Source organism: Phocoena sinus, chromosome 7, assembly GCF_008692025.1.
Source record: "Phocoena sinus isolate mPhoSin1 chromosome 7, mPhoSin1.pri, whole genome shotgun sequence".
NCBI classification, from domain to species: domain Eukaryota; kingdom Metazoa; phylum Chordata; class Mammalia; order Artiodactyla; family Phocoenidae; genus Phocoena; species Phocoena sinus.
In genome coordinates this window covers 93006004-93029200 of record NC_045769.1, presented here as the reverse complement: position 1 = coordinate 93029200, position 23197 = coordinate 93006004, and the positions used below count along the sequence as shown (strand labels likewise).

The window sequence follows — 23197 nt, the reverse complement described above, 5'->3', positions numbered from 1 at the left end:
TCGTTACATACAGGAACCCCATAAGAATATCAGCAATTTTCAGCAGAAACTTTGCAGGCCAGAAGGGAGTGGCATGATATATTCAAAGTACTGAAAGAAAAAAACTGCCAAGAAAGAATACCCAGCAAAGTTGTTCTTCAGAATTAAAAGAAAGATAAAGGATTTCCAGACAAGCAACAGCTGTCTGGAAGCAAAAAGCCATAAGACAGGCCTTACAGGAAATGTTAAGGAAATTTCTTAAGCTGAAACAAAAGGACATTAATTAGTAACAGGAAGATGTATGCAAATGTAAATCTTACTGGTAGAGGCAAATACATAGTAAAAGTGAGAATAATCTAAAAATCTAATGTGGTAAAGTTGGTGAGTTAATCACTTAAAAAGGTAGTATGAAGGTTAAAAGACAAGAGTAGTAAAAATATAACAGATTGTTAATGGATATGCAAGATTAAAAGAATGTAAATTCAAAAACATAAGATGTGGGAGGAGGAGTAAATATGTAGAGCTCTAGAATGTGTTCAAACTGATGATATATGAACTAAAATAGACTGTTATAAATATAAATTGTTATGTGTAAGCCTCATGCTAACCACAGAGCAAAAACCAACAGCAGATATACTAAAGAGAAAGAAATTTAAGCATACCACTAGAGAAATCAGCCAATCACAAGGAAACAGAGCAAGAGTAGAAGAAAGAAATGAATTAGAAAACAGCCAGAAAACAATTAACAAAATGGCAATAAGTCTATATCTATCAAAAATTACATTAATTTGTATGGACTAAATTCTCCAGTCAAAAGACAGAGTGGCTATATGGATTTTATTTTATTTTTTTAAACCTGTCTATATGCTGCCTATGAGAGACTCACTTCAAATGTTAGGACACACAGACTAAAAGTGAAAAGATATTCCATGGAAATGAAAACCAAAAGAGATCTAGGGTAGCTTTAGTTATATTAGACAAAATAGACTTTAAGCAAAGAACTCTAATACGAGACAAAGAAGGTCATTGTACAATAATAAAGATGTCAATTCAACAAGAGGATACATTTGTAAATATTTACGCACCCACCATAGGAGCACCTAAATATATAAAGCAAATATTAAAGACCCAAAGCAAGAAATCAAGAAGAATACAATAATAGTAGGGGGACTTTAATACCCCTCTTACATCAATATATAGGTCATCCAAATAGAAAATCAATACAGAAGCATTGGCCTTATGAGACACATGAGAGCAGATGAACATCATAGGCATATAAAGAACGTTCCATCCAAAAGCAACAGAATATACATTCTTCTCAAGCACACAAGGAACATTCTCCTGGATAAATCAGATATTAGGCCACAAAATAAATCTTAATAAATTTAAATAGATTGAAATCATATCAGGTGTCTTTGACAGAAACCAATTATAGAGAAAACTGGAAAAGTCACAAATATGTGGAAATTAAACAACATGATACTGAACAACCAAAGGGTCAAAGAAGAAATTGAAAGAGATCAAAAAGTATCTTGAGGGCTTTCCTGGTAGTGCAGTGGTTGAGAGTCCGCCTGCCGATGCAGGGGATGCGGGTTCGTTCCCCGATCCGGAAGGATCCCATATGCTGCAGAGCGGCTGGGCCCGTGAGCCATGGCTGCTGAGCCTGTGTGTCCAGAGCCTATGCTCCATAACGGGAGAGGCCCACGTACCACAAAGAAAAAAATAAATAAAGTATCTTGAGACAAATGAAAATGGAAATACAACGTATCAAACTTATGGGATTCAGCAAAAGCAGTTCTAAGAGGGAAGTTCATAGCAATAAACACCCAGATTAGTAAACAAGAAAGAGCTCAAACAACCTAAATTTACACCTCAAGGAAACAGAAAAGAGGATCAAATAAAGCTCAAAGTTAGTAGAAGGAAGGAAATAATAAAGGTCACAATGGAATTAAATGAAATGGAGTCTTAAAAGACAACAGTTAACACAAAATCTGAACAGACCAATTACTAGTAAGGAGATTGAATCAATAATCAAAATCCTCCCAACACACTAAAGTCCAGGACCAAATGGCTTTATCTGGGGAATTCTATCAAAAATTTAAAGACCTGATGCCAATCCTTCTCAAGCTCTTCCAAAAAATAGAAAAGGAGAAGAAACTTCTAAACTCATTTGATGAGGCAGGACTAGCCTGGTACTAAACCAAGAACACTACAAGAAAAGAAAATTACAGGTAAATATCCCTGATTAATGGCGATGCAAAAATCCTCAATAAAATACTAGCAAGCTGAATTTTCAAATACATTAAAATGGATAATACACCATGATCAAGTGAATTTATCCAAGGGATGCAAGGTTGGTTCAACATCCATAAATCAATCAATGTGATATACCACATTATCAAAACAAAGGATAAAATTACATATGATCATCTCAATAGAAACAGAAAAAGCATTTGGCAAAATTCAACCTCCATTTATGATAAAAACTCTCAAAAACCTGGGTATAGAGGGATTGTACCTCAACATAATACAGACATATTTGAGAAGGCCACAGCTAACATCTTACTTAATATTAAAAACTGAAAGCTTCTCCTCTATGATCAGGAACAGACAAGGATGTCTACTCTGACCACTTTTATTCAACATAGTATTGGAAGTCCTAGCCAGAGAAATTAGGGGAAAAAAGGGGGGGGGGGGGGAAGAAAAGCCATCCAAATTAGAAAGGAAGAAATAAAAATTCACTATTTACAGATGACATGATATTATATATAGAAAACCCTAAAGACTATACCAAAAAACTGTTAGAATTAATAAATTAATTTAGAGAATGCAGTATGAATATATTTTAAAAATTGGTTGTGTTTCCATACCCTAATAACAAACTATCAGAAAGAGACATTAAGAAAATAATCCAATTTTCAATTGCAAAAAAATAAAATACCTAGTAATAAATTTAAACAAGGAAGTGAAAGATATTTACATGAATAACATGACACTGATGAAAGAAACTGAAGACAAGAAAAATAAATGCAAAAATATTCCATGCTCATGGATTGGAAAAATGAATATTGTTAGATTGTGCATACTACCTAAAGAAATATACAGACTCAGTGCAATTCCCACCAAAATTCAAATGGAATTTTTCACAGAAATAGAACAACAATCCTAAAATTTTTATGCAATGACAAAAGACCTCAAATAGCCAAAGGAATCTTGAGAAAGGACAATGAAGCTGATGACATCATACTTTCTGATTTCAAACTATATTACAAAGCTTTAGTAATCAAAAAAGTATGGTATTGGTATGGAATAGACATATACATCAACGGAAACAAATAGAGAATGCAGAAATAACCCACACATATATGGGCAATTAATTGATTATGAAGGAGCCAAAAATATACAGTGGGGAAAAGGATAGTCTCTTCAAATAAATGGTGCTGGGAAACTGGACAGCCACATACAAAAGATTTAAATTGAGCCCCCATTTTATATCATACACAAAAATCAACTCAAATTGGATTAAAGACTTGGACACAGACCTGAAACGATAAGACTCCTAGGAGAAAACAAAGGTGATAAGCTTCTTGACATTGCTCTTGGTGATAGTTTTGGATCTCACACCAAAAGCAAAGGCAACAAGAGCAAAAAATAAACAACTGGAACTGTATCAAATTACAAAGCTTCTGCACAGCAAAGGAAACCATCAACAAAATGAAAAAGCAATCTCCCAAACAGGAGAAAATATCTGCAAATCATATAACTGATAAGGAATTAAAATCTAATATATTTAAGGAATTCATACAACCCAATGGCAAAAATCCAAACATTTCTATTAAAAAATGTGGAGAGGATCAGAAATTTTTTTTTCCAAAGAAGACATACAGGTACATGAAAAGTGCTCAATATCACTAATCAACAGGGAAATGCAAATCAAAACCACAATGACATATCATCTCACACCTATTAGAATGGCTTTTATTAAAAAGACAAGAAATAGCAAGTGTTAGTGAGGATGTGGGAAAAAAGGGAACCCTTGTGCACTGTTGGTGGGAATGTAAACTGGTGCAGCCGCTATGGAAAAGAGTATGAGGTTCTTCAAAAAATTAAAAATAGAACTACCATATGATCCAGAAATTCAACAGCTGGGTATTTATCTGAAGGAAATGAGACACTAACTCAAAAAGCTATCTGTACCCCATTTTTACTGCAGTACTATTTATAATAGCCAAGACATGGAACCAACCTAAGTTGTTCCCTCCATCAACAGATCAATGGATCAAGAAAATGTGATATCTATAAAATGGAATATTATTCTGTCATAAAACAGAAGGAAATTCTGCCATTTATGAGAGCATGGATGGACCTTGAGGGCATTTTGCTAAGTGAAAGAAATCAGAGAAGGACAAATACCATATGATCTCATATGTGTAATCTTAAAAAAAATCATAGAACAGCTTGGTGGTGACCAGAGTTGGGAGGTACAGATTGTAGGGGTCACTAAAATGGGTAAAAACATCAAAAGTTACAAACTTCCAGTTAGAAAATAAATAAGTCCTAGTGATATAATCCAGAGCATGGTAACCATAGTTAATAATATACTATATATATATAAATTTGTTAAGAGATTAAATTATTAAAAGTTCTCATCACAAGAGAGCAGACAGCAGAAGCAAGAAGAACTACAATCCTGCAGCCTGTGGAACAAAAACCACATTCACAAAAAGACAGACAAAATGAAACGGCAGAGGGCTATGTACCAGATGAAGGAAAAAGATAAAATCCCAGAAAAACAACTAAATGAAGTGGAGATAGGCAACCTTCCAGAAAAAGAATTCAGAATAATGATAGTGAAGATGATCCAGGACTTCAGAAAAAGAATGGAGGCAAAGATCGAGAAGATGCAAGAAGTGTTTAACAAAGACCTAGAAGAATTAAAGAACAAACAAACAGAGATGAACAATACAATAACTGAAATGAAAACTACACTAGAAGGAATCAATAGCAGAATAACTGAGGCAGAAGAACGGATAAGTGACCTGGAAGACAGAATGGTGGAATTCACTGCTGCAGAACAGAATAAAGAAAAAAGAATGAAGAGAAATGAAGACAGCCTAAGAGACCTCTGGGACAACATTAAATGCAACAACATTTGCATTATAGGGGTCCCAGAAGGAGGAGAGAGAGAGAAAGGACCTGAGAAAAATATTGGAAGAGATTATAGTCGAAACTTCCTTAACATGGGAAATGAAATAGCCACCCAAGTCCAGGAAGTGCAGAGAGTCCCATACAGGATAAACCCAAGGAGAAACACGCTGAGACACATAGTAATAAACATGGGACAAATTAAACATAAACAAAAATTACTGAAAGCAGCAAGGGAAAAACGACAAATAACATACAAGGGAACGCCCATAAGGTTAACAGCTGATTTCTCAGCAGAAACTCTACAAGCCAGAAGGGAGTGGCATGATAAAATGATGAAACCGAATAACCTACAACCAAGATTACTCTACCCAACAAGGATCTCATTCAGATTTGATGGAGAAATCAAAAGCTTTACAGACAAGCAAAAGCTAAGAGAATTCAGCACCACCAAAACAACTCTACAACAAATGCTAATGGAACTTCAATAAGTGGGAAACACAAGAGAAGAAAAGGACCTACAAAAACAAACCCAAAACAATTAAGAAAATGGTCATAGGAACATACATATTGATAATTACCTTAAATGTGAATGGATTAAATGCTCCAACAAAAAGACACAGGCTTGCTGGATGGATACAAAAACAAGAGCCATATATATGCTGTCTACAAGACACCCACTTCAGACCTAGGGATACATACAGACTGAAAGTGAGGGTATGGAAAAAGATATTCCATGCAAACGGACATCAAAAGAAAGCTGGAGTAGCAATACTCATATCAGATAAAATAGACTTTAAAATAAAGAATGTTACAAGAGACAAGGAAGGACACTATGTAATGATCAAGGGATCAATCCAAGAAAAAGGTATAACAGTTATAAATATATATGCACCCAACATAGGAGCACCTCAATACATAAGGCAACTGCTAACAGCTATAAAAGAGGAAATCGACAGTAACACAAAAATAGTGGGGGACTTTAACACCTCACTTACACCAATGCACAGATCATCCAAAATGAAAATAAATAAGGAAACACAAGCTTTAAATGACACAATAGACCAGATAGACTTAATTGATATTTATAGGACATTCCATCCAAAAACAGCAGATTACACTTTCTTCTCAAGTGCACACAGAACATTCTCCAGGATAGATCACATTTTGGGTCACAAATCAAGCCTCAGTAAATTTAAGAAAATTGAAATCATATCAAGCATCTTTTCTGACCACAATGCTATGAGATTAGAAATGAATTACAGGCGAAAAAAGGTAAAAAACACAAACACATGGAGGCTAAACAATACGTTACTAAAAAACCAAGAGATCACTGAAGAAAACAAAGAGGAAATCAAAAAATAATTAGAGACAAATGAAACCTACTGGATGCAGCAAAAGCAGTTCTAAGAGGGAAGTTAATACCTATACAAGCCTACCTCAAGAAACAAGAAACATCTCAAATAAATAATCTAACCTTACACCTAAATGAACTAGAGAAAGAACAAACAAAACCCAAAGTTAGCAGAAGGAGAGAAATCATAAAGATCAGAGCAGAAATAAATGAAATAGAAACAAAGAAAACAATAGCAAACATCAGTAAAACTAACAGCTGGTTCTTTGATAAGATAAACAAAATTGATAAACCATTAGCCAGACTCACCAGGAAAAAGAGGGAAAGGACTCAAATCAATAAAATTAGAAATGAAAATGGAGAAGTTACAACAGACACCGTAGAAATACAAAGCATCCTAGGAGACTACTACAAGCAACTCCATGCCAATAAATGGACAACCTGGAAGAAATGGACAAATTCTTAGAAAGGTATAACCTTCCAAGACTGAACCAGGAAGAAATAGAAAATATGAACAGACCAATCACAAGTAATGAAATTGAAACTGTGATTAAAAATCTTCCAACAAACAAAAGTCCAAGACCAGATGGCTTCACAAGGTGAATTCTATCAAACCTTTAGAAGACAGCTAACACCCATCCTTCTCAAATTCTTCCAGAAACTTGTAGAGGAAGGAACACTCCCAAACTCATTTTATGAGGCCACTACCACCCTGATAACAAAACCAGACAAGATACTACAAAAAAAGGAAATTACTGAAAAATATCACTGATGAATATAGATGTAAAAATCCTCAACAAAATACTAGCAAACAGAATCCAACAACACATTAAAAGGATCACACACCATGATCAAGCGGAATTTATCCCAGGGATGCAAGGATTCTTCAATATACACAAGTCAATCAATGTGATACACCATATTACCAAATTGAAGAATAAAAACCATATGATCATCTCAATAGATGCAGAAAAAGCTTTTGACAAAATTCAGCATTTTATTTATGATAAAAACTGTCCAGAAAGTGGGCATAGAGGGAGCCTATCTCAACATAATAAAGGCCATATATGACAAACCAAAGCAAACATCATTCTCAATGGTGAAAAACTGAAAGCATTTCCTCTAAGACCAGTAACAAGACATGGATGGCCACTCTCACCACTATTATTCAACAAAGTTTTGGAAGTCCTAGCCACGGCAATCGGAGAAGAAAAGGAAATAAAAGGAATACAAATTTGAAAAGAACTAAAACTGTTACTGTTCACAGGTGACATGATAGTATACATAGAGAATCCTAAAGATGCCACCAGAAAACTACTAGAGCTAATCAATGAATTTGGTAAAGTTGCAGGACACAAAGTTAATGCACAAATCTCTTGCAGTTCTATACACTAATGATGAAAAATCTGAAAGAGAAATTAAGGAAACATTCCCATTTACCACTGCAACAAAAAGAATAAAATACCTAGGAATAAACCTACCTAGGGAGACCAAAGACCTGTATGCAGAAAACTGTAAGACACTGATGAAAGAAGTTAAAGATGATACCAACAGGGCTTCCCTGGTGGCCCAGTGGTTGAGAGTCCGCCTGCTGATGCAGGGGACACGGGTTCGTGCCCCAGTCCGGGAAGATCCCGCATGCCGCAGAGTGGCTGGGCCTATGAGCCATGGCCACTGAGTCTGTGCATCCGGAGCCTGTGCTCTGCAACGAGAGAGGCTACAACAGTGAGAGGCCCGCGTACTGAAAAAAAAAAAAAAAAAAAAAAAAGATGATACCAACAGATGGAGAGATATACCATGTTCTTGGATTGGAAGAATCAATATTGTGAAAATGACTATACTGCCCAAAGCAATCTACAGATTCAGTGCAATCCCTATCAAATTACCAATGGCATTTTTTACGGAACTAGAACAAAAAATCTTAAAATTTGTATGGAGACACAAAAGGCCCCGAATAGCCGAGGCATTCTTGAGGGAAAAAAACAGAGCTGGAGGAATCAGACTCCCTGACTTCAGACTATACTACAAAGGTACAGTAATCAAGATAGTATGGTACTGCCACAAAAACAGAAATATAGAGCAATGGAACAGGATAGAAAGCCCAGAGATAAACCCGTGCACCTATGGTCAACTAATCTATGACAGAGGAGGCAAAGATATACAATGGAGAAAAGGCAGTCTCTTCAATAAGCGGTGCTGGGAAAACTGGAGAGCTACATGTAAAAGAATGAAATTAGAACACTTAACACCATGCACAAAAATAAACTCAAAATGGATTAGAGACCTAAATGTAAGACTGGAACCTATAAAGCTCTTAGAGGAAAACATAGGAAGAACACTCTTGGACATAAATCACAGCAAGATCTTTTTTGATCCACCTCCTAGAGTAATGGAAATAAAAACAAAAATACACAAATGGGACCTAATGAAACTTCAAAGCTTTTGCACAGCAAAGGAAACCATGAACAAGACGAAAAGCCAACCCTCAGAATGGGAGAAAATATTTGCAAATGAATCAACGGACAAAGGATTAATCTCCAAAATATATAAACAGCTCATGCAGCTCAATATTAAATAAACAAACAACCAAATCCAAAAATGGGCAGAAGACCTAAATAGATGTTTCTCCAAAGAAGACATACAGATGGCCAAGAAGCACATGAAAAGCTGCTCAACATCACTAATTATTAGAGAAATGCAAATCAAAACTACAATGAGGTATCACCTCACACCAGTTAGAATGGGCATCATCAGAAAATCTACAAACAACAAATGCTGGAGAGGGTGTGGAGAGAAGGGGAACCCTCTTGCACTGTTGGTGGGAATGTAAACTGATACAGCCACTATGGAGAACAGTATGGAAATTCCTTGAAAAACTAAAAATAGAATTACCATATGACTCAGCAATCCCACTACTGGGCATATACCCAGAGAAAACCACAATTCAAAAAGACACATGTACCCCAATGTTCACTGCAGGACTATTTACAATAGCCAGGTCATAGAAGCAACCGAAATGCCCATCAACAGACGAATGGATAAAGAAGATGTAGTACATATATACAATGGAATATTACTCAGCCATAAAAAGGAATGAAATTGGGTCATTTTTTGAGACGTCGATGGATCTAGAGACTGTCATACAGAGTGAAGTAAGTCAGAAAGAGAAAAACAAATATCGTATATTAACGCATATATGTGGAACCTAGCAAAATGTGACAGACGAACCAGTTTGCAGGGCAGAATTGAGACACAGATGTAGAGAACAAACGTATGGACACCAAGGGGTGAAAGCCACGGGGGGATGGGGGTGGTGGTGTGACGAATTGGGCGATTGGGATTGAAACGTATACACTGATGTGTATAAAATTGATGACTAATACCTGCAGTACTAAAAAAAGTTCTCATCACAAGAAAATAACTTGTAACTATATTTGGTAGTGGATAATAACTAAACTTATTGCCATGATCACTTCACTATACATATATTGAATCATTATATTGTATACCTGAAGTTAACCTAATGTTATCTGTGAATTTTATCTCAATTAAGAACAAAAAAGAAAAATGTAGGAAAAACTAAAATTACTAGTATGTACTAATAGTTCTGTTACCATTTACTAAGTATAAGATTAATAATGTGATTTTAGGGGGCAGAATAGGATGACATGGAGTTCGCCTCTCCCCACAGTTACATCAAGAATACATGTACAAATTGAACAGTTCTCACAGAGCACCTGCTGAACACTAGCAGAGGACCTTGGACACCTAAATGGACAAGAAAAATCCCCACACAACCTGCTAGGATGAAAGGAAGAAAAGAAGAAAAAAGGAAATGGGACAGAACCTGCACCCCTGGTGTGGGGAGCTGAAGGAGAGGAGAGGTTCCCCCTCTGAGGGAAGCCCCCTCAGTGGCAGGGAGATCAACTGGGACAGAAAGGAAGCTTTGGGGGCTCAAAGGAGAGCACAGCATCTGGTCTGTGGCAGGCAGGACAGAAAAAAACCTACACAGATGGTACATGCTGCAACCCTGCATGCCCCAGCCTGAGTCATGTGTCTGCTGGTACAAAAGGGGGCTGGGTGCTGGAACATGGGGTTTGGAGAGCGGACCCAGGAAGGGGACAGCTGTTGGCTGTGAAGAGACATAGTGAAGGGATGGGAGTAAGGAGCTCCACAACTGGGAATGTTAGTGGAAGAAGCCCAGGCCACCATAGAAGCAGGGTGTCATTGTTGAGTGGTGCAAAAGAGGCGGGGCTGCCATTGCAGCCCCCTTCTCCATGCACCAGCTCCTGCCTCCGTGGGCACTAGGAGGGACATGTGCCTGAGCAGGTTCACCTGCCCTGCCCACCAATGCCTCCTCTGGACCCACCAGGCCCAGTGAGCTCATCATGCGCCTCGCCCATCATCACCTCCACCCCGACCCATCACTGCCGCTGCCCCCGCCTGCCTGGGCAGCTGTGTGTGCTCTAGGGAAGCCTAGAGAAGCAGATGCTCTAGGGAAGCAGATACTCTAGAGAAGCAGATGCTCATGGGAGGAACACAGGCAGAGGTGGGGCTGAAACCACAGCTGAAAACCAGGGGCCATGTAATGAAGGAAGAAGAGCTGAAATCTCTCCTCGTGGCTGCAGAAACCACCAATATACACCCGATGCTGCTTTGTAAACTCAGTGCTTGTGGAGTATCTGAACGGACGAGTGCTCCCACAGCTGACATGGGTGTAGCTTTAGCAGCTGTGGGCTTTGTGGGCATGTACATGCAGGGATTTGACGAGGCCAGAATCTGAGTTGCCTCCATAGCTCCCGCAGCAGGTCCATGTACACAGTTCCTGCAGTTCTGGGACCTGACTTTGGTGGATCTGTGCTGGTGGCCTGGTGAAAACAATGCCTGAAGGACACCAGGGCCAATTCATCAATTCATACCCATGATTCAGGTGGGGCGGAGAGCAGTTCCAACAACAGTGTAATTTGTGAGCCAGCACAATGAGTGAAAAGTGGCACAACAGAGTATACTCACAGGTGAACACCTCCAGAGGAGGAAAACTCAGTGGCTTCTCTCCCAGTGGGAGTGTTCCAATCCCACCTAGTTCACACCACAGATCAGAAACACAGCTCAGAAACAGATCTGGGGGCTTCTACTCCACCAACTAGGGAGTACACCCTGCCCCTGACAGCAGTAACAGCCACCGAGCAAAGGGGAGGCCCCGCTTAATATCCACTGCAGGCTTAGGTCACCACAACAACTGTCACATCTCCTATCAAGGGGATAATGGCCAGCATACACTGAGGAAAGAGGTAGCAGACATCCATTCTAATAACACCCTTTGTTGGGTTTCCCTGGTGGCGCAGTGGTTGAGAATCCGCCTGCCAAAGCAGGGGACATGGGTTCGAGCCCTGGTCTGGGAGGATCCCACGTGCCACGGAGCAACTGAACCCGTGCACCACAGCTGCTGAAGCTTGTGCCTAGAGCCTGTGCTCTGCAACAAGAGAAGCCACCGCAGCGAGAAGCCCGCTCACCACAATTAGAGAAGGCCTGCGCGCAGCAGCAAAGACCCAGTACAGCCAAAAATAAGTAAAATAAATAAATTTTTAAAAATAATAATAAACAAATAAATAAAAATAAAAACAGCCCTTGCATCAAAAAATATTAAACATGCAGACACTATACAGGGATGTTTCCACGTTAAAATAGCCGTCCAAGACAGTGTGAGGGTCAGGCGTCAGGAGGAAGAACCCCCAGAGCATTTGGCTTTGAAGGCCAGTGGGGCCTGAGTCCAGGAGCTCCACACTCAGGGAGAAACAGAGACTCCACCCTTAGAGTGTGCACACAAGACCTCACGTGCACTGGGATCCAGCACAAAGCAAGATGTCCATATGCACCAGGGCTAGACCTGACTAGGGGTCTGGGAGGGTCTGCTGGGGAGGCAGCAGTTGGCCATAACTCACTGTGGGGGCAAGGACACTGGTGGCAGAGGCTCCAGAGAATATTGATCAGCGTGAACTCTCCTGGAGGTCCCCATTTTGGACCAAGACCAGGCCCCACCCAACAGCCTACAGGCTCCAGAGCTGGAATGCCCAGGCCAGCGAGACAGGAACACAGCCCCACCTATCAGCAGACAGACTGGCTAAAGCCATACTGAGCTCACAGCTACCTCAAAAATCACCCCTTGACACAGCCCCACCCGTCAGAGGGGCAGGACACAGCTCCACCCACGAGAGGGCAGGTGCCAGTCCCTCCCACTAGGAAGCCTGCACAAGCCCCTGGGCCAACCTCACCCACCAGGGGGCAGACACCAGAAGCAAGAAGAACTACAATCCTGCAGCCTGTGGAAAGGAGAACACAAACACAGAAAGTTAGACAAAATGAGATGACAGAGAAATAAGCTGCAAATGAAGGAACAAGATAAAAACCCACAAGAAGAACTAAATGAAGAGGAGATAGGCAATCTACCTGAAAAAGAATTCAGAGTAATGATGGTAAAGGTGATCCAAAATCTCAGAAAAAGAATGGAGGCGCAGATCAAAAAGATACAAGAAATGTTTAACAAGGAGCTAGAAGATTTAAAGAACAAACAGAGATGAACAATACAATAACTGAAATGAAAAATACACTAGAAGGAACCAATAGCAGAATAACTGAGGCAGAAGAATGAATAAGTGAGCTGGAAGATGGAATGGTGCAAATCACTGCCACAGAACAGAGAAAAGAAAAAATAATGAAAAGAAATGAGGACAATCTCAGAGACCTCTGAGACAATATTAAGTTCACCAACATCCACATTACAGGGGTCCCAGAAGGAGAAGAGAAAGAGAAAGGGCCTGAGAAAATATCTGAAGATATTACAGCCGAAAACTTCTCTAACGTGGGAAAGGAAACACTCAAATCCAGGAAGCGCAGAGTCCCATACAGGATGAACCCAAGGAGGAACATGCCAAGATACATATCAATCTAACTGACAAAAATTAAAGACAAAGAAAAAATATTAAAAGCAACAAATAATGTACAAGGGAATCCCCATAAGGCTGTCAGTTGATTTTTCAGCAGAAACTCTGCAGGTCAGAAGGGAGTGACATGATATATTTAAAATGATGAAAGGGAAAAACCTACAACCAAGAATACTCTACCCAGCAAGGCTCTCATTCAGATTCAACCAAGAAATTAAAAGCTTTACAGACAAGCAAAAGCTAAGAGAATTCAGCACCACTAAGCCAGCTTTGCAACAAATGCTAAAGGAACTTCTCTAGGTGGGAAAGTGACTAGCAGCTTAAAACAACCTTGTACATATATAGACTGCTAAATCAAAACCTCAAGGGAATACAAAACCAAAAAACTACAAGAGATACACACACAAAAAAGAAAAAGCAACCCAAACACAACACCAAAGATAGTCAGCAAATCACAGGAGAAGATAACAAAAGAGGAAGGGAAGAAAAAAGACCTACAAAAACAAACCCAAAACAGTTAAGAAAATGTCAGTAGGAACATACATATCAATAATTACCTTAAATGTACATGGATTAAATGCTCCAACCAAAAGACATAGACTGGCTGAATGGATACAAAAACGAAGACCCGTATATATGCTGCCTACAAAAGACCCACTTGAGACCTAGGGACACATACAGACTGAAAGTGAGGGGATGGAAAAGGATATTCCATGCAAATGGAAATCAGAAGAAAGCTGGAATAGCAATACTCATACCAGAGAAAAAGACTTTAAAATAGAGACTGTTACAAGAGACAAGAAGGACACTTCATAATGATGTAGGGATCAATCCAAGAAGATATAACAATTGTAAATATATATGCACTCCACATAGGAGCACCTCAACATATAAGCCAAATACTAACAGCTATAGAAGGGGAAAATGACGGTAACACAATACTTTTAACACCCCACTTACACCCCACTTACACCAATGGACAGATCATCCAGACAGAAAATCAATAAGGAAACACAGGCCTTAAATGACAGGTTAGACCAGATGGATGTAACTGATATTTACAGGGAATTCCATCTGAAAGCAGCAAGAAAGCATACACTTTCTTCACAAGTGCACATGGAATATTCTCCAGGATATATATTGGGCCACAAATCAAGCCTCAGTAAATTTAAGAAAATTGAAATTATATCAAGCACCTTTTCCAACCAACTTTTCCAATCTATTTCTATGAGATTAGAAATAAATTACAGGAAAAAGTAAAACTGTAAAAACACTAACGTGGAGATTAAACAATATGTTACTAAACAACCAATGGATCAGTGAAGAAATCAAAGAGGAAATTAAAAAAGACCTAGAGACAAATGACAAGGAATACACAACAACCCAAAATCTTTGGGATTTTAACATGTGCAGTTCTTACCGGCAGAGAAAATATTTGGTAGGAAGTCATAAGAAGTGAGTGCAATTTATACTGCTACTAACTACCCATTGACCTACACAAGTCACTTAAATCACCTTTCATACCACAGTGTAGAAAAGATACTCAAGTAAAAACACCAACTGATTCACCCCATAAATGAATATAGAAGTCCAGGATAAATATTTGCACAAATATTTAGTTTGACATGCAAATGTTTTTATATTTTCTATTAGTTACAGTCATTTGAAATTGAGAGATTTTACATATAAATTTGGATCTCTAGAATCTCTTGCAAACTCAGAAGATCTAGTAACAAACACCTCAATCTATCATGATTATAATTTGCTGGAACTAAATATAGGCTGCTCTCTTTAGAATGACATTCACTCTGCACTCATTCACTTAACAAATATTTGCTATCTACTATGTGCCATCACTCTTCTAGGTGCTGAGCAAAAAGGAAATCAGCTCACTGCTCTCATGGCACTTACATACTCATTAGGAGAGACAGAAACAAAGCTTGCCAACAAACATCCTAGTAAAACATGTTAACGTGATAAATGCTCTGATTAAAATGATATAGGACAATGGGACAGAAAGTAACTTTGCCCAAATTCTACCTTCTCAATGATGCATTCCTGAGTGATGATTTAATACTGTAATCTAGGAGTCTTCAAATTACAGCCCATCAGTTTAATCAGGCCAACTGCTTGCTTTTGTAAAGCTTTATTGGAGCATAGCCACGCCCATTCATTGACATATTATCTGTAGCTCTCTTTGAGTTATAAGCAGAGACCCTACAGTCTGCGAAGTCTAAAATATTATCTGGCCCTTTACACACACAAAAAATTGCTGACTCCATTCCTGTTGGTACTCTCAATCCCCTATAACTTCCCCAGCTATTTTTCTCACAGCCCTATCACCTCTAAAATTCTATTTACATGTTTATTTTATGGCTTATCGTCTATTTTTTCTTTACATTCAGATGTTAACATCATGAGAGCAAAGATCTTAATTTTGTTCACATACATATCCCACGTGATTGGAATATGGTAGGTACTCAATGACTATTTGTGGAATGATTGAAAGGCTAGAGAAATAAGCAGTGTACAGCATACAACCATGGAAATCATAGTGAAGAATTTGGATATTCTAAATTTTCGGACAGTCACTGTAAGGTTTTAAACAGTGGAGTTACATGATGGATCCAGACTACTATGGTCTTATGACTTTTTACATTCCTTACCCTGCAACTGACTCAGGCCTATTCATCTGTCTTACTTCCCTGACTTACACTCCAGATCTCAGTCCAGCAAATAGTCCATGAATGAGAAATGATTACAGTAATGGAATCTCAAAAGACTAGTGTTCAATGACTCGACCCCAGAACATCCCTCTGTGGGCAGAAGCCCCAGGGAAAGATGGGTTTCCTGGCAAGCTCTGCACAGTACTTCAATAACATTAAATAGCAAGCTCAGTGATTTTGGAACAGAGAAATTTTATGGGAGTTTTGTAAGTTTTACACATTACATTTGTTATAATGTTTATAAGTTGTCTTCTGAGAATACACAAAGATGTTATTGTAACCAAAGTACAATAAAACCCAGCTTACCAATCAATATATCAGAGTGCACTGGTGTGCCACCCATGGGTTACAGGTGCGCTGAGATATCAATGCCTCACAACAGTGGGGGTGACCAGAGCCTTCCCCCTCAGTCAGTCATGCCCTTATCCATTTATCCTGATATGTTATAGAATTATTATCATTTTATATGAGTGCCAGAAGGTTAAGAAGTCTTGCAATGGACAACAGTAATAATTTGTTAATGATACTTGTTTTCCAAAAGACAAAGAAGTCATTGAGTCTGTGGCTACTGCTGCGATTATGAAGCTCATTAGGACAACTGGAAAAAGATTTCCTAAGTATATTTCTATTTTTCATGAATTTACAAACAAGGGGAAGCACAAATAAACAATAAGGAACACTGATATAAACGAGTATCCAAGGAAGCCTTGGACCATTTGGGGGATTAAGGCGAGACTCAGGAAGAAAACGGAATTTGAGCTAAACACTGAAGAGTGAAGACTTTTTGATGAGGTAGAGGAAAGGTGACTGCTAATTGACTCTGTATTGCTGCCCTGGAGATTTAAGATAATTTTCATATCCTTTGGAATGAGGACCAAGGTGAGAATAATTTTCACATTCTCAGGTTGGTCCAAGAATGAATCCCAAACCCGGATGTAACAATTCCTTCATCAAGCAGTGTGAAATGGTTTCCCATTTACACCTCCTTATGGCTGGGCTTCTCAGAACCAAATCACTAGGAGTCCCCCTAGTAAAGAACTTCTGTGTCTACCGTGGAGCAGCCTCATCGGTCTCACACCAGAAGTGAGGGTTGTGGAAAGTAGAACTAAACTAAACTAAACTAATCTAAATAAGAAAACGCCAGTTCAATTCATTGGGAGTTAGAGACTGGTGATCTGGGGAATATTTAGCCATAGTCTAGAAATCATACGCACACCCCCCAAAATAAACTTCCTAGAGTATCACTTGGCCTTTGTTGATTATTTTCAAAGAAAAACAACAGATCCAAAGTTTTCAAGTGTCAAACAACAAAACTGTGTAATTCAGAGGTTCCCAGATTCCCTTGGTTTACAGGACACTTAGTGTCTCAGTAATATTTCCATGATGTTTGATAGGCCAAAAGCAACACCTAATCATTCTGTTTATGAAGTAGTTAGGTTCAGACAACTTAATAATTTATGTCTTAACAACTTAGTAACTTTTGAATAAATAATACATATAAATTAAAAGAGAAAAAGAATATGTTTCATTTTAAAATAGCCACAGTTACCCACTAAATGGATTTGTGCTCCTGGAACTTTTTTTTTAAAAATAAACTTATTTATTTATTTATTTTTGGCTGCGTTGGGTCTTCGTTGCTGCACGCAGGCTCTTCTCTAGTTGCGGCGAGCGGGGGATACTCTTCGTTGCGGTGCGCGGGCTTCTCATTGCAGTGGCTTCTCTTTGTTGCGGAGTACGGGCTCTAGGCACGTGGTCTTCAGTAGCTGTGGCATGTGGACTCAGTAGTTGTGGCTCGCAGGCTCTAAAGCACAGGCTCAGTAGCTGTGGTGCACAGGCTTAGTTGCTCCACAGCACGTGGGATCTTCCCAGACCAGGGATCAAACACATGTCCCTTGCACTGGCAGGCAGATTCTTAATCATTGCACCACCAGGGAAGTCCCCAACTCTTGGAACTTATCAGATCAAGGCATCAGATGGGATGCTGCCACCCTCCTTTCCCATTCCATGTTGATTTTTGTTCAGTATTTATTTTTTGTCAGAACAATCAATGAAAACCCAGCTTCTTAAAGATATGACATCATCGACAGAAATGGAGTACAAACTAATGTAGAAATATTAACTGCCTTAAGCTAGTAGTTCACATCATATCTGACAGATGCTGTGTTTTGCAGTGTTTTCCTTATAAATTTAAAATCCGGAGAACGTAATCCCAAAGAGATTTTGATACACAGCCAGTCAGAATTGTGTTTCTGAAGGGCCGTGAATACATTAGAGCTTTAGATATACATGTTTATTTTCCATGGGCTTGGTTTTCATTTCAGGAATAAATAACCACTTGAGCTTCATTTTGTTGTTGTTGTTTTGGATACTAAAAATACAGCTTCAATTTATTTCTCAAATCTCCCAAGTATCTTTCTACCAAACACTATTTGTGTGTGTGTGTGTGGTACGCGGGCCTCTCACCACTGTGGCCTCTCCCGTTGCAGAGCACAGGCTCCGGACGCGCAGGCTCAGTGGCCATGGCCCATGGGCCCAGCCGCTCCACGGCACACGGGATCCTCCCGGAGCGGGGCACGAACCCGAGTCCCCTGCATCGGCAGGCAGACTCTCAACCACTGCACCACCAGGGAAGCCCTACCAAACGCTATTGATTTGCTGCATATTTAAAAGCACAAGGGGAGCAGTCAAAGGACTTTTTGTGTGTGATCACTCACCCCTAGTAAATATGTTCAGTACAGACATTATTTTTATAGAGGGTGTCTTTAAAATGGAGTAATATGCACTTTCCCCCAAGTTTTCTATTATCAGACCCTTTACCCAAACATCTCTGATTAATATCTAGCTAACATCATCGTACTTACATATAACAAAAAAAGTTACCACGAAACATGCAATTGGAACACAGGCAGGAGACAGCAAAATGTGGCAGAGATATTGAATAAAAAGAGGTAAAAATGTACAGAAATCTTCAATCACTAAATACTGCATCATAAATTGAAAGGATCCAAAGCCATTGCCACAAGAAACAACTTATGAAAGTTTGTTCATAACTAAAATTGTCTGAGAATACATATAGAGATGTGTATACATAGATACACATGTATGTATATACATATATACACACACACACACACAGATACATAGGTGTGTACGCATTTCCTCGGGGGACCCAAATTTAAGACCAACAAGAGGAGATCTGAGACCATTCAAGAGTTAATATATTAATACATTGTAGAGTCACTACATTAGCCAAGAAAGAATTATCCTCATTTTACAGATGAGGTAAGTACTTTGAAACACGATTCCATCAATAAGTTGTAACGAATCCACTAGAATAGGCCTGCAAGTACTTAGGGTATTCATCTTTTAACCAAGACAGGCTATGATCTGCAAGCTCCTAGCCTAACCAATGTTAAGAACGGCGGGGTATCACGTTGCAAACTAAGATCTTTATACAGATTTGTCTGTGATGTCAAGCAAGAACGTGTGGCTGTGCTCTACATAGGGTCACTGAAGAATCCTGGTTTATTGTTCCCATTCTTTTATCTTTAACAGAAAAAGAAGCTAGTACTCTCTTAAGGGCTCTGTATTGCATCTCCCTTGGACACAATAACAGGACAAGCCAATGAGGCTAATCACCTCCAGGGGAATGGAGAAGATACTCAGGTAATTTAAAGAGCTGTCAGTAGTGGGGGAGACACAGAGAGTGGAAAACTAGTGAAGAGTTTCAAGTCCTCCTCTTTATGTACTTGATACAAAAGATGAGAAACATTCACAGCCCTCACGGAGGCTGCCGGGCATTGCTCAGCACCGGCAAGCTCCATTCACAAGTAGTTGCATAGTGGGGCTGCCATTTTCTATATGAACAATTCCAACTGCAGCTGTGCAATCCTGCAGCTCTGGTGGGCTTCATGATGTGGAATAATTGCCTCTAATATTAGCATTTCTAAAAGAAACGTATCATATTTCATATTTTAACTGAAGAATAAGGTACAATGTTTCACACAAACTAGAGCGCCAAATAAACAGAGACTTGAAGGAAAAAAGAAATCCTATAAATTTATTTTTAACCTGAAAAACTGTGTTCTGTTGATTTTATTCTTTAAACAGATCTTAAAGTTGTCAGCTTTCCAGCTGCACCGTATCTTTGAAATATTATAACACTACACCAGCATCTTGCCTCATCCTAAGATTCAGAATAGATGAAAAATAATTGTTTAAGTACTAAAGAGTAATCCCAATTCCTCAGCTTCCTAGATTTCCTTTAAAAGACCAATTTCCTGTCAATCTGCAGAAACATATAAATGTACATCAATTTGCAGAAACATATAAATGTACACATAATAGCTGGTATGCGTTCTTCACTACCATTTGATCAATCTGACTCTAGGCATTATATACCATCTATTCACTCAGTCCATCTCCCAAACAAAATGAATACATTTATTAGTAAAGTCTAAAATGTTACTAATTATACCAAGGTAGAAATTGAAAAGTAGCTTGTCACCATTAACCACTCTTAAGGACACAAAATATTTCCATAACTCTGTGAGGACAAACCTTTCAGTTTCGTCTCTTTTCAAACAAGTTTAAGGTTTTGATTGCAAATAATCTATAGAAACCCTAGTAGGGATATGCTGAGTGCAGATACATGGTGCTGGATTTATTTGAATTCAATTCAAATACAGAATTGATCTTCCTTCCTGGCAGTTTTCTGAAATGTACATTACGGCTTTGTTTAGTTAAACCAGTTATGACACTTGAGCCTCTGAAATGCTAATATACCTGTACCCAGCCTTTGAGTGTGTTGATTTTGCTTCTTTGGTGGAATAAGTCTCAATCCCTTTCACGCAGAAAACCAAGATGAGCAGGTATCTGTATAATGTATATGTTAATTAAAACACATTGTTCCCTGGGGGCTGGGGAGCAAAGAACGTGTCACTGTGAGCATTTTAAGGCAGACATTCACTCATATCAAATTCAAGAGAAATAGGGCAGGATGGTATATTGCTAGATGCTCAAAAGTGACGTGTTATAATAATACAGTTTAAAAAATAAGAGAAAGTCATGCTTTAAAAGATCAACTTGGATGCCTTAATGTAACAGAAATGTGGTTTCTGTCAAATATTGTGTCACCAAGGTGCTATAATTGCTTAACCTGACAAATTTTCTTCACAGCTATACTCAGCTCGTGGTTGATGGATTTATATTACCATAAAGAATTAGCTTTTTCATATGAGCTGAGAATCATCATCACACTGTCACCATTCTGCCCACTAGAAACCCACGGGCTTGCAGATTAAGAGACAAAAGCCAGTGTGTCCCAGTTGCTGCTATACTTTCATGCCAGCTCAATACACACAGCAAGCAATGCCTGTACGTAAAGACAATGCATCAGAAATCCTCTGGGCTTCAGGCAGCCATCCCAGAACATGTGCACATCCAGCTTGCTTTTCATCTGGTCATTGGTCCAGTTCCCAAATTTTGAGAAACCTTTGTTTGTTTTTGTTCTAGTGTTGGTACCTGTCCCCCTGATAGCCATCAAGAATTCTGGGTTGGAACTGCCAACAAATTCACTCTTCTTTAGACTAGCATGACCTTGCTGGTACCTCCACAATCCGCACCCAGTAAGTCCGTTCCTTGCTTTGAAGAGTAAGATGTCCACTAAGCGTGTGTGTCTTAGAAAGAAAACACAAGGGATGCCACAAAGTTTCAAAGTGACCTACAGTTTTATTTACGAGGTAGTGAGTATTTAGCCCATGATTATGGCTAGGGTGCTTTTGGAAATATGTATTGTGCGCTGCATGTTGGCATCAACCAAAAACACAGAAGTGATGTGCCATTTGCTGTGCCCTGTCTCAGCCTTGCCTGTGCTGGTCCTGTCTAAAGCTCATCATACTGAGGAAGTTTCTGAACTTCCTTTGGTGGCTGGAGATAAAGCTGAAGGCTACCAGAAGACCAAGGAGGTTATCTTGCTTCTTAAGAAGCTTAGGGCCTGGAATGATATCAAAAAGGTCTATGCCTCTCAGCAAATGAGAGCTGGCAAAGCAAAATGAGAAGCTATAATTGTATCCGGCACAGGGAGCCCTGCATTATCAAGGACTTCAGAAACATTCCTACGATCACTCTGCTTAAAATAAGCAAAGCGAACATGTTGAAACTTGCTCCTGGTGGGCATGTGGGACGTTTCTGCATTTGGACTGAAAGTGCTTTCCACAAAAGGATGTGATGTGCGTGGCGCTTGATGTGAAGCTGCCTCCCTCAAGAATGACTGCAACCTTCCCATGCATAAGATGCTCAATACAGACCTTAGCAGAATCTTGAAAAGCCCAGAGATCCAAAGATCCAAGAACCACGCAAGAAGATTCATCACAGACTCCTACAGAAGAATCCACTTAAAAATCTGAGAATCACGTTGAAGCTAAACCCATATGCAAAAACCATGCACTGGAACATTCCTCAGCAGGCCAAGAATCACAAAGTCCAGGGAGACAACACAGCACTAGAAGCCGGATCAGATGAGAAGGGGTTTCCAGGCAAGAAGCCAGTGGTAGTGTAGAAAGAAAAGACTGTTGGTGCTTGAAAGCTTTGGAGGGAAAGAAAAAAAGGCGATTGCTACCAAGAAACCACCAGCTGAAAAGCCAGCAGAAAAGAAATCCGCAGAAGAAGACTGCTGCATAAACTTAAATTTATTTATTCCATCAAAAGGTCAAATCATTTTGGACAGCTCATTTCGAATAAAGATCTGATCAAAGAGGCAGTGAGAAACAAACCAAAACAGATGGGAGGAAAAGTTACAAAGATTGTGAAATCAGAAAAAAAAAAAATTCTTTACAGATAAAAAGCTGTCTCAATAGATAATGCAAAGGAATATACAGACACACTTAAAATTGTAAGTAAGGGCTTCCCTGGTGGCGCAGTGGTTGGGAGTCCGCCTGCCGACGCAGGGGTCACGGGTTCGTGCCCCGGGTCTGGGAAGATCCCACATGGCGTGGAGCGGCTGGGCCCGTGAGCCATGGCTGCTGAGCCTGCGCGTCCGGAGCCTGTGCTCC

General features: G+C 39.3%; 1 pseudogene; it reads left to right on the top strand.

Moving 5' to 3' along the window:
- Window positions 1–21949: 21949 nt before the first annotated feature.
- LOC116756383 lies at window positions 21950–22894 on the top strand (annotated as a pseudogene).
- The last annotated feature ends 303 nt before the right edge of the window (window positions 22895–23197 follow it).